General features: G+C 41.7%; 1 long non-coding RNA gene across 1 annotated transcript in view; it reads right to left on the bottom strand.

Annotated features, from left to right (window-relative positions):
• Positions 1-12,231, bottom strand: part of LOC138266587 (uncharacterized) — a 170,946-nt gene that overhangs the window by 46,366 nt on the left and 112,349 nt on the right. The gene's annotated exons all lie outside the window — the stretch shown is intronic.

Below are 12,231 nucleotides of genomic sequence, written 5' to 3'. Positions count from 1 at the left end.
AAATGTGTCCTTGTGTAACGTAACTGATGCGGATATAAAGCACTCCAATACTTTTGTGTCAAGTCTGTGCTATATAAAACTCCAAGAAAACAAAAAATTGAGGGCCAGTTTACAAGTCCCTAGTGCCTCCTTCCTCCACACTAGCGTCATTTCTTACGCTAATGTGGCTCAAGGAGGCAATTTTCATCACACCATATTTACAGTGGTGCAATGCATGCAATGTGCCACTTTGCAACCCCTTGCGCCATATTATGCCTTCGTCAGTCATAATGTATGCAAGGTGGGAGTTCTGGCATTAGGAGGCCATCTAAAATGGTGCAGTGAAATCTACAAGATTTCACAGCACCATTTTTGCATCATTTGTAACCCCAGTACAGAGCAGGTGTTCAAATGATCCACCAATTGAAATCAATGGCCCTCCTTGCACTTTGCTACACTAGCTTCAACATTTTTGATGCTAGTGTATCAAAGCATCACAAAAAATGATGCAAATGAAGCGCTAAAAAAGTGTAAAAATGGGCCATGGTGTCATTATGTGGGACAAGGGCGACACAAGAAATGTGGCACACCAAAACAGATGCACCACTCTCTTGTAAATCGGGCCCTAAGTGTTTTGAACAATTCTGCCATTAGGGTATACTTGAACTGTATTTGGGAGATATGTATAGTACATTTGGGGTCTTTTTTCCTGGTGGCCATCTTGGGTGGACGTATTTGTTAAATAGCTTCCTAATTTCCTTATTTACTGAAGTATCTTCGTTAGAAAATACTTTCAGATTTCCACTTCAATTTCATCAAGATGGCATTCAGATGTGTCACATTTTTTGCATAAATTCAGAATGTTAGCATTTTAGTTGCTCATTAGAACACTGTAAGCTGCTGATCACCAGGAGGTTAAGTGACAATCTACTGCAAGTGTTGAAAGTGCATGTTTCAGTTCACATGTCAGAATGTTTGAATGAAATAGAAGAGAAAGATATTTGAGAACTCACTTAAAACATGTCCTAATTATTCTTTCTACAGTGCTAACCATAATATCTATAACTACCTACTGGTGAACACTAGTAGGTAATTGTATATATATATATATATATATATATATACATATATATATATTTATACTGAATTCACTGAAAAAAACAAAGGTTACAGGGACGTTATAGTTAGGTTCTGAATTCACACATACAAAAACATAGAAATTCAGCAGTTATAGTTAGACTTTTTTCAAATAACTATAACTTGTGCCCTAAGATAACTATAAGATATAGGCAAGTCCAAAAATATTTTTCTATGAAACATGGGCCAAACTATACCTACCCTCTGGCCACCGCCGGTAGGTCAAATAAATAGTCACCACTAGGGAGATACAGTTAGTAAAAAAAATTCCATTGAGGGAGTGTTCTTTGTTTTGACAATAACTTTGGCACCGCTTCATGAATCTGTACAAATTTTTCAAAAATTGTACTTTGGTAAATTCAGCTGTTGTCTTGAAAGTTTTGGTCCGTGAAGTGGGGGCTGAAATAAAATGGGGTCCCAAAACACTTTTTCTCCATTCTGTGTCTATAGGGATTTTCAATTGTTTAGAAATGCTGAACTGCTTAATGGAAATACACCAAATTTGGCATGAAGATAGACTCAGATCATGCTTTTTTTTTGTTTTGGAGTAAATCTGCTCAGTAGCTTTGGAATAATTTAAGGTAAAAACATATAGATATCTAGTGCCATGGATTTTCCTGGATCAATCAGCAGATTCATGCGCCACAGGGAGGATTTGATTGACTGTCAGCAACCTCACAGGAATGTTTTGACCGCCATTTTATTTAATTGGAAAACAGTCTCCAGGGCTGAAATCTTGGTTGAATATAGGTGATTGGGTTAAGGCAGAAGTTCCTTGACCCCATGCGTGTTATATACGTGTGGTAAATAAGCAAAAATGGTCTTCGAGTGTCTTTAAACATATTTTGTTTTTGACGGTTTTCGAAATCCCCGGATCCATCTGCAGGGCTCAGCACGGCCCCTGGTGCAAATCTGCGGGTGGATCAGTGGATTTTGCGAAACATGAACTAAAAGAGCAGATATCAATTCATACATCTATTCAAACACCCAGACAAACACCCTAACAACCACTACCACACCCAGATAGACACTGTCACATCCACACTCACACCCGCACAGACACTGTCACACTCACTCTCACACCCATGCTGATAATCTCACACTCAGAGAGGGATACTCTTACACCCACTCTCAGATTGAGGCACACACTATCATACTCCCTCTCACACCAAGACTGAGACTCTCACACATACTCTCACACCCAGTCAGGCATTGTCACACTAAGGGGGTCATTCCGACCCCGGCGGTCAAGGACCGCCGGGGCCGGGGATGCGGGAGCACCGCCAACAGGCTGGCGGTGCTCCTCAGGACATTCTGACCGCGGCGGTTCAGCCGCGGTCAGAACAGGAAAACCGGCGGTCTCTCCCCGGTTTTCCGCTGTCCTGCAGAATCCTCCATGGCGGCGCAGCTTGCTGCGCGCCATGGGTATTCTGACACCCCATACCGGATGGCGGTATGGGGTGTTGTGGGGCCCCTGGGGGCCCCACTTTGTATTTCAGTGTCTGCTTTGCAGACACTGAAATACGCTACGGGTGCCACTGCACCCGTCGCACATACCCACTCCGCCGGCTCCATTCGGAGCCGGCTTCCTCGTGGGGAGGGGTTTCCCGCTGGGCTGGCGGGCGGCCTTCTGGCGGTCGCCCGCCAGCCCAGCGGGAAAGCCAGAATGGCCTCCGCGGTCTTTCGACCTTGGAGCGGCCATATGGCGGCTCCCTCCAGGCGGGCGGCTCCCGCCGCCCGCGGGGGTCAGAATGACCCCCTTAGTCTCACACCCAGAAACACACTCTGATACTCACTCTCTCACCCACACAGGCAGTCTCATGGTCACTCTCACCTCAGAGAGACACTCTTTCTTTATTTTCACATCCAGGCACACACTGTCACACTCTTTCTCTCACACCTAGACAGAGACTCTCACCATCAATGTCACACCTAGTGAGATATTGTAACATGTAGTCTTACACTCAGTGACACACTCTGACACTCACTCTCACATCCACACAGACACACTTACACCCAGAGAGATGTTCTTATGCTTTTTCTCACTGTCACACCCATTTTCAAATCTAGACTCAGACTGTTACACTTACTGTCACACTCAGGCTCTCTCACACTCACTCTCACACCCATAGAGATGTTCCTATGCTTTATCTCACATCCATGGACACACTCTGACATTCAGTCTGGCACACATACAGAGACACTCAGATGCACTTTCACAGCATGATGGCAACTGTCAGATTCACTCTCACACCCATACGCTCTCAGACCCACTCTCACACCCATGCAGACACTCTCACACTCACTGTCACACTCAGAGATAGATACTCTTACACCCACTCTCACATTGAGGTAGTGACTGTCACCCTCACTCTCACACCAAGACCAAGACCAAGACTCTCACACTTACTCTCACATCCAGACAGACGCTATCCAACTTACTCTGACACTCAGAGAGAGATGCTCTTACATCCTCTCTCAGATTGAGGCACAGACTATCACACTCACTCTTACACTTAGAGGGACACTATCACACCCATTCTCAAATCCAGACTCAGATTGTTACACTTACTTTAACACTCAGGCTCTCCCACACTCATTCTCACACCCATAGACATGTTCTTATGCTTTGTCTCACATCCAAGGACACACTCTGACATTAAGTCTGACACACAAGCAGAGATGCTCAGATGCACTTTCACAGTGATAGCAGCTGTCAGATTCACTCTCACACCCAGACACTGTCACATCCACTCTCACACCCATGCAGACACTCTTACACTCACTGTCACACTCAAAGATAGATACACTTACACCCACTCTCACATTGAGGTAGAGACTGTCACCCTCACACTCAAAGAGTGATACTGTTAAACGCACTCTCTTTGAGGTAGACACTGTTACACTCCCTCTCACACCAAGACCGAGACTACCACACCCACTCTCACGCCCATGCAGACACTTCCACACTTACTCTTACACTCAGAGAGACACTATCACACCCATTCTCAAATCCAGACTCAGACTGTTACACTTACTCTCACACCCAGGCTCTCTCACACCCATGGAGATGTTCTTACGCTTTGTCTGACATCCACGGACACACTCTGGCATTCAGTCTGAAAAACATACAGAGACTCTCAGACACACTTCCACAGCATGATAGCCACTGTCAGATTCACTGTCACACCCAGACACTCTCAGACCCAGACACTCTCACACCCACTCTCCCACCTGTGCAGGAACTCTCATGCTCACTGTCACACTTAGAGATGGGTACTCTTACACCCACTCTCACATTGAGTTAGAGACTGTCACCCTCACTCTCACACCAAGACCAAGACTCTCACACTTACTCTCACATCTAGACAGGCACTCTCATCCCCACTCTGACACTCAGAGAGAGATGCTCTTACATCCACTCTCAGATTGAGGCAGAGACTATCACACTCCCTCTCACACTAAGAAAAAGCCTGTCACACTTACGCCCACACCCAGACAGACACTCTCACAAGTAGTCTCACACCCAGAGATACACATTAACACTTACTGTCACACCCACACAGTCTCATGCTCTCTCTCTCACACTTAGAGAGACACTCTTGCACCTACTCTCACATCCAGGGAGACACTTTTATACTCCCTCACACACCCAGACAGAGAGTCTCATATTCACTTTCACACTAATATAGAGATTGTGACACATAGGCGGTCATTCTGACCGCGGCGGTCGGCGATCGCCAAGCGGTTCCCACCGAAAGACCGCTCTGCGGTCAAAAGACCGCGGCGGCCATTCCGGCTTTCCCACTGGGCCGGCGGGCGACTGCCAGAAGACCACCGGCCGGCCCAGCGGGAAAGCCCCTTCAACAATGAAGCCGGCTCCGAATGGAGCCGGCGGAGTTGCAGGGGTGCGACGGGTGCAGTGGCACCCGTCGCGATTTTCACTGTCTGCAAAGCAGACAGTGAAAATCTTTGTGGGGCCCTGTTAGGGGGCCCTTGCACTGCCCATGCCAGTGGCATGGGCAGTGCAAGGACCCCCAGGGGCCCCACGGCACCCGTTCCCGCCATCCTGGTTCTGGCGGTGGACACCGCCAGAAACAGGCTGGCGGGAAGGGGGTCGGAATCCCCATGGCGGTGCTGCAAGAAGCGCCGCCATGGCGGATTCCCTGGGCCAGCGGGAAACCGCCTAGAATCGCCCAGGAAGCACCGCCAGCCTGTTGGCGGTGCTTCCGCTGCCCTCCGCCATGGCGGTCATGGACCGCCAGGGTCAGAATGACCCCCATAGTCTCTCACCCAGAGACACACTCTGACACTCTGACACTGAACCTCACATGAAGACATACACTATCACATTCACTCTCGCAGCAGGAGAGACAGTGTCACAGCAGTCTCACAGCTAGAGTGGTGCTGTAAAATCCAGAGTACAGACAGACAGTCAGCACAAAATGATCCTGGGGCCAATATGTGGGCACCAATGTACATAAATGAGTTAGGGTACGAGTTCTATTACTAAATAAATTTAAATTAATATGGCATATTGAAAAAGTATGTACAGGATGTTAGAAATAGTTTGTTTTATTTTTGTGATTCACTGGTGGATCCACGGATCAGTATGACATTAAAAAAAGTATTTCAAAAATATTTATTTATGTGTGGTTAATGATTTTGCTCTGAGAAGAGCCTTTGTGGTTATGATGTTAAGGTGACTGCTACTGATGTTAGAGGATGCAGTCTCTCATGTTATGCAGGAACACCTTGCTGCCTTTATCTGTTAGGTGAACTCCATCATTTCAATATATATCCTCAATGTCAAATCGTAAGTTGTTGTGACATAGAGCCCATTGTATGATCCCTGAGGAATGCAGATACAGTTTTATTAACATGTTTACTGGATTTTTCCATTTGTGGGCAAAATTGAATTGACCAGTTCCACTTCTGTCTTTGTCAAATGGTTGAAAATACAAAGACAGTGTGTGGAAAAAGTATCATTAATTTTCCAAAGGTATCCTTCATTACAATTTCCAAATCAACACCTGTAACTGTGCTTATGTCATTGCCACCACAGTGCCCAAGCATAAGGTCTGGATGTTGGCAACCCTTAATGGTTTCAACCACAGGGAGTAATTGATGCCGCTTTAACCCTCTCTGGCCAACCCACATAATATCAACATTAGATAAACCCATGTCCCTGTCAATACCACTACTTTTGGCACTTCCTCTGAGCATCTTGGAAGTAATCCGGTGAAGCACACAGGTGATGGCTGCAGGTGAATGAGGCTGGTATGAAATGAATTTAAGTTAAAATGGAGGGTAGAAGGTAAAATCTGAAAGAACAGATTTGAGTGGCTCTTGAAGATATGTTTGTTGGTGCATTTGGTAGTGAGGTTATGTAGATTGTAAGCAATTGTTGGATTGGGTTTACAATTAGTGGAAAACAGTATAACTGCTTGTGATATGTTTGTTGTGAAAGCTTCAACCACACCTGCTGAAGATTGTCTAAAGGTAAGTATGCTCCTGTCAGAAACTGTTTTGAACTTGTGAACTGCTGCATCAGAATGCTGCAGACTTTATAACTATTGTAACACATCTACAGGAGCATGAGGGAGAAGGATATACAAAAAAAGACTAGAGTGTGACTTCATCATTGCAATTGTAGAAGCAATAACGATTTGCAGTAATTAGTTGGTGTTCATATCTGCTTTTGTGTAAAAAAAAACTTTGATATGCATGTGTGTTTTTTAATGTATTAAGAAAATCATTTTTGGATTTCCCTGCGGATTCGGGGATCCATCTGCGGATTTACACAGGGGGCACGCTGAGCTCCGCGGTTCCGGTGAAAACTCCTTCCGCATTGGGCTATCTTTTGAGAAGTGTTGGCAAGGGTTAAGTATAGAAGCCAGTCATAAGTGGTAAAACTTAAGTTTCAGATGTAAGGTAGATTGCAATTGGTTTTCTGTTTGACTAACCTGAAAGTAAACATGAATAGGTTGCCATTTCATGGTTGGCTGCTTTGGGACTGGATTTCAATTCTTGTGGTTGGTACATGTTTCAGTGAAAATAAATTCTAACTAATACTATAAGGCAAATACACACTGCCACACGCACACTTATCAAGTATGTGAAGTAAAATGGACTTTAGTCTAGAAAGTATTAGTAAACGAAAGAATGAATAGTAGGTGAATGCATCTCAGTAGTTTGATACCAAAATGTCATCAGAAATATAGTAGCAGGTTTGTGATATAAATAAATTATACAAGCCAGCAAATATATAACCAAAATATTTTAATAGAAATTGAAAGAGGAGCTTGATTGGCATTCCTATGTTGTTTCAGTACATTTAACTGACCCCTGAGCTATGTTGAAGATAGTATACAGAATTCCGTGATTACTCATTAAAATATTAAAAATGTTGTGCTTAGTATTAAAAAGTAAAATTTTTATGTCTATACTAATATAGATATTTATAAAAGCAATGGGGAACTCATAGAGAGTTACTTATATATTGAGAAATGACAGAGATTGTTTCACTAGCAGTTACAGGGGCATAAGTGAACCATCCTACTTATAAGTGTAACTATGAATGTTTACTGTTATTTTCAGTTAGCATTAAAAAGCTGCTTACGAAGTCTTAAACTGTTTTTGGTGCAATGATAAGCACAGATACATAGTTTTAAGTTTAAGTAGACTGGGTAATACACAATATGTTTAAGAAGCTTTGTGCAGCCCATTTAGTACAGATAACTTAACCTTTAAGTGAGATGGAAATAGCTGACAAAAGTGAATGCTTTCTTATTAGATCATGAAACAATTTTCTGAGTTTAAGTCAGATATGAGCTTGCATATTCCCATATCAAGGTATATGTACACTATAGTAAAGACACAGTACTTATGTAGTTAAATAGAGAATGGAGCTAGCAATACTAGCAGCCAATTAATGGATACACTGATACATCTATGCCAACACTGATATATACAATAACAGACTTGGGCAACTATTGATGTGTACAGTAACAGATCTAGGTAGAACATAATGCATACACTGTGGCGCCTAGGCACACACTGATACACACACTGACACACCCTGCCACGTACTAATGCATAGTCTGACACACCCAGGTGCGCACTAATGTATAAAATGAGACATGCTGGCTTAGATAGATACATATAGTAAAACATGTAGGGATGCATACAGTACCACAGACAGGCACACACTTATACAAACACTGATACACTCAAGGACACACTAAAACATAGGTATATACACATAGGCAGACACTGAAGCATACAGTGGCATAGCAAGGCAGACATTGATGCATAGATTGAGACAGCTAGATAGACACTGATGCGCACACTGACACACCTATTCACACACCCATGCATATACTGACTGATACACCTAGGAACATGATGATGCATCAAGTAACATATCCAGGGAGATTCTGATGGCTACACTAACATATCCAGCCCGCACTGATGGATACAGTTATATACCTTGGTACACACTGATACATTCACTGACACACCCAGACACACACTAGCATATATACTGTTACATCTAGGACATATTTCTGCCTACACTAATAAAGGTAGGCACTCACTGTTGCCTACAATGATACACCCATGGACACACTGATGTATATACTGGCACGTCCTGGCACACACTGATGCATACTCTGACACACCCAATTACAGACAAATGCATAGTGTAATATATCCAGATGCATAGTAATGAGTGAGATATAAAGGCATATCCTGCTGCATACAGTGGCATTCTTAGGGGACAGTGATGCATACATTATCACACCCAGGAACACGCTGATGCTTACAGTGACACAGAGGTACACATTCATGCATACACTGACATATGCAGAGAGACAGTCATATATGTACACTTATACACTCAGGACAAAGTGATGGTTAGTCTGATGCAATTAGGCACACATTGATGCATGGAGTGACACACCCAGGTAGATACGGATGCAGTGCACAAGTGTATATTTCCTACAAATTGAATTTTGTATTAGAAAATATTCTGTTTAAGTTTTTTTTCTTCTGGAAAGCTAACTGTATTGTTTCTTTGTTTTTCAGATATATATTTCCACACATAAGAACATTCAAAATGCCTAGCTAAATGTAAAGAAGAAGAAAACAGAAACAACAATAATACCTGTTTAAAACTGATAGTTAAAAAGAAGATTATGTGGAAAATGGCAAGAGAAAAAAAACACCCATTGGTAAGAGTACGAAGGATTTTTTAAAAATAATATGCCGTAAAATGCAAAATGCGATAAAGACATTAATTAAGAGAAGAAGCTTGAACATAATGAGAAAGAGGAACAAATTGATGTTGTGAAAATGAGGAAATCTAAGAAAACAATAGAAACTTTCAGACAAAAACAGTTTAAGGAATGACAAGTAAAAATGTTTCAAAACAGAATAGTTCAAAATTAATGGAAGAAGGTGAGTAATTATAAGAGAAGAACTACTGTTCTAAAACAAAAGCATCACATTGAAATGTAGTTGAGAAAGCATTTGTTGTGAAGAGGTATCTTTTCATCTTAATATTAAAGAGAATGAAGGCACTAGATAAAACAGCCATCTGCATGAGAAAAAGAATGTTGAGAAAAAACTTATTAACAAAAAATACATTTTGTAAAAGTTTTGAAGGTAACTGGATGCACACATCTAGTACAAAAGCATTTTTTAATGAAGGGAGCTATTTACAGGAGAGTACATTAGGGCATGAAGTTGACACAACTGGTTATTGTTATAAAATAAAAGACTACTCTTATAGAAAAAGAAGGGATAGTTCCTAGGAAGGTAGAAGAATTGATAGCTGAAGAAGTAGAAGGAAGGCGTAAACAGGATCCTGTGTACAAGTGGACGTACGGTAGCATTTGTAGTATCCAACAGGAATCTATTGATAAGTTGATTTTTGTTAATGTTTATGGAGAAGTCTGAAACAGAAAATTAGAATGCTTCAGGAATTAGATCCATGCAAAGTCAGATAATACAGAAATTTACAAGACCATTCATTGGCATGTCTTTCAAAAGAGTGTGTAAAAGCACTTTTTATCACTTTAGAAGGTTAGTTGTGCATCATTCAAAAATGGGAAATTTAGTAAGGAGACTTTATTTTGTAAAAAGTATAGCTTTATTTTTGGGAGAATTGAATAGAGCTCTCATACATGGTACTGAGGCTGAGGTTGAGAAGGTTTGTGACAACATTCATTTCCATTTCTTTGGCCCTGAAGAAGACAGTAGGGAGAATGAGGCGGCAGTGATTGGAGGTTTAGAGGTACTGGACACAGAGATTTGTGTTTGAAAAATTTGGAAAAGAGATAGACAAGTTTAATGCTCTATGTGTGTATTAGTTGTCGCCGCACTCACTGTAAAACTCAAACTCGTAATGTAGTTGTATTTTCTAAAACTGAAGAAGATAACAATGATAAGTGGCAGGAATTTGGGGCATAACTATTTAAAGAAGAACACTTTGATTTAGGCGCAAAGCAAAGGATATGTAAGTTTTGTTATGACAAATTAGATGACAATAAAATGCCATCTAGAGCAATTCATAATAGATTAGAATTGGTACAAATTCAGAAGAACTTGAGCAATGAACTGTGAATGAATCAATTCTAGTACAAACTGTTCATCAATTTCAGGCGATTATTCGAATGGAGCCAAAGACAGGTAAAGCTCCCACCAACAAAACTCCACAGAGTGCTTAAAGGAAGGGTTGTATATCTTTAATTAGATTTTTAAAAATGTTGAGGCTGTAGGTGTTGAAAAAGACGTAGATGAACCATTGATTATTCTAGTGAACGGAGTTCCTACCAAAAGAAGGAAAATCTGGCAAGAGTTAGTAGATGTGAATAACATTATGTGTGAAAGAAAACAATATTTTTTACAAGAATGTTGACATGATTGGAAATGTGACTTGTATTGATGATAAACTCCTACAATCAAGTGGACAAATTGAAACAGTAGCTGAGGAGAAGTCAGAAGAAATATATGAACACTATAGTGCTTATCCACTTCATTCTAAAAAGTTGTTGGGGATGTTATTAATCTTTTTCAAATGAAACAAGCAAGAGGAGCTCCAGTGATTGTGTGGGAAAAAAGTGTAGATTCTCGTTGTTTTACGCAACTATTTACCACAGGAGTAGGAGGCCACTATGATGACCGACCTGTGCAAATACCAGCAGCTAAATACAGGTCAACATGAATATATTCTGAGACCATAGGTTTCGGCAATGTGTTCCATACATATTTCATCTGTTGTTTAAGAGTGACCTGTCAGAACTCTCATATGCTGTAAACCATGTGCTTAAGACAGGAGTCAATCTTCAAAATCTATCTGCAAGGTTGTTTGTTGATAAGATACAAGGTAAAGATGAAAATCTGGACTATAACTTCAATAATTTGATGGCATGTCAAAGTGTGTGTTGTACCTGGCTTTTTGACAGGGTCATCCCCAAACCTTTTGCCTCCTTCCTCCTATTTTTTTTGACCTGTTGTTGTTGGCTTTTGACCTCTGGGCACTTTACCACTGCTAACCAGTGCTAAAGTGCATATGCTCTCTGTGTAAATTGTACTATTGATTGGTTTATCCATGATTGGCTATTTAATTTACTTGTAAGTCCCTAGTAGAGTGCACTACATGTGCCTAGGGCATGTAGATTAAATGCTACTAGTGGGCCTGCAGCACTGGTTGTGCCACCCACTTCAGTAGCCCCTTAACCTTGTCTCAGGCCTGCCATTGCAAGGCCTGTGTGTGCAGTTTCACTGCCACTTTGACTTGGCATTTAAAAGTACTTGCCAAGCCTAGAACTCCCCTTTTTCTACATATAAGTCACACCTAATGTGTGCCCTAGGTAACCCCTAGAGCAGGGTGCTGTGTGGGTAAAAGGCAGGACATGTACCTGTGTAGTTATATGTCCTGGTAGTGTAAAACTCCTAAATTCGTTTTTACACTACTGTGAGGCCTGCTCCCTTCATAGGCTAACATTGGGGCTGCCCTCATACATTGTTGAAGTGGCAGCTGCTGATCTGAAAGGAGCAGGAAGGTCATATTTAGTATGGCCAGAATGGTAATACAAAATCCTGCTGACT

Source organism: Pleurodeles waltl, chromosome 11 (assembly GCF_031143425.1).
Source record: "Pleurodeles waltl isolate 20211129_DDA chromosome 11, aPleWal1.hap1.20221129, whole genome shotgun sequence".
NCBI classification, from domain to species: Eukaryota; Metazoa; Chordata; class Amphibia; order Caudata; family Salamandridae; genus Pleurodeles; species Pleurodeles waltl.
Note: the sequence above shows the minus strand (reverse complement) of the source record. Positions and strands in the feature narration are given on the sequence as shown.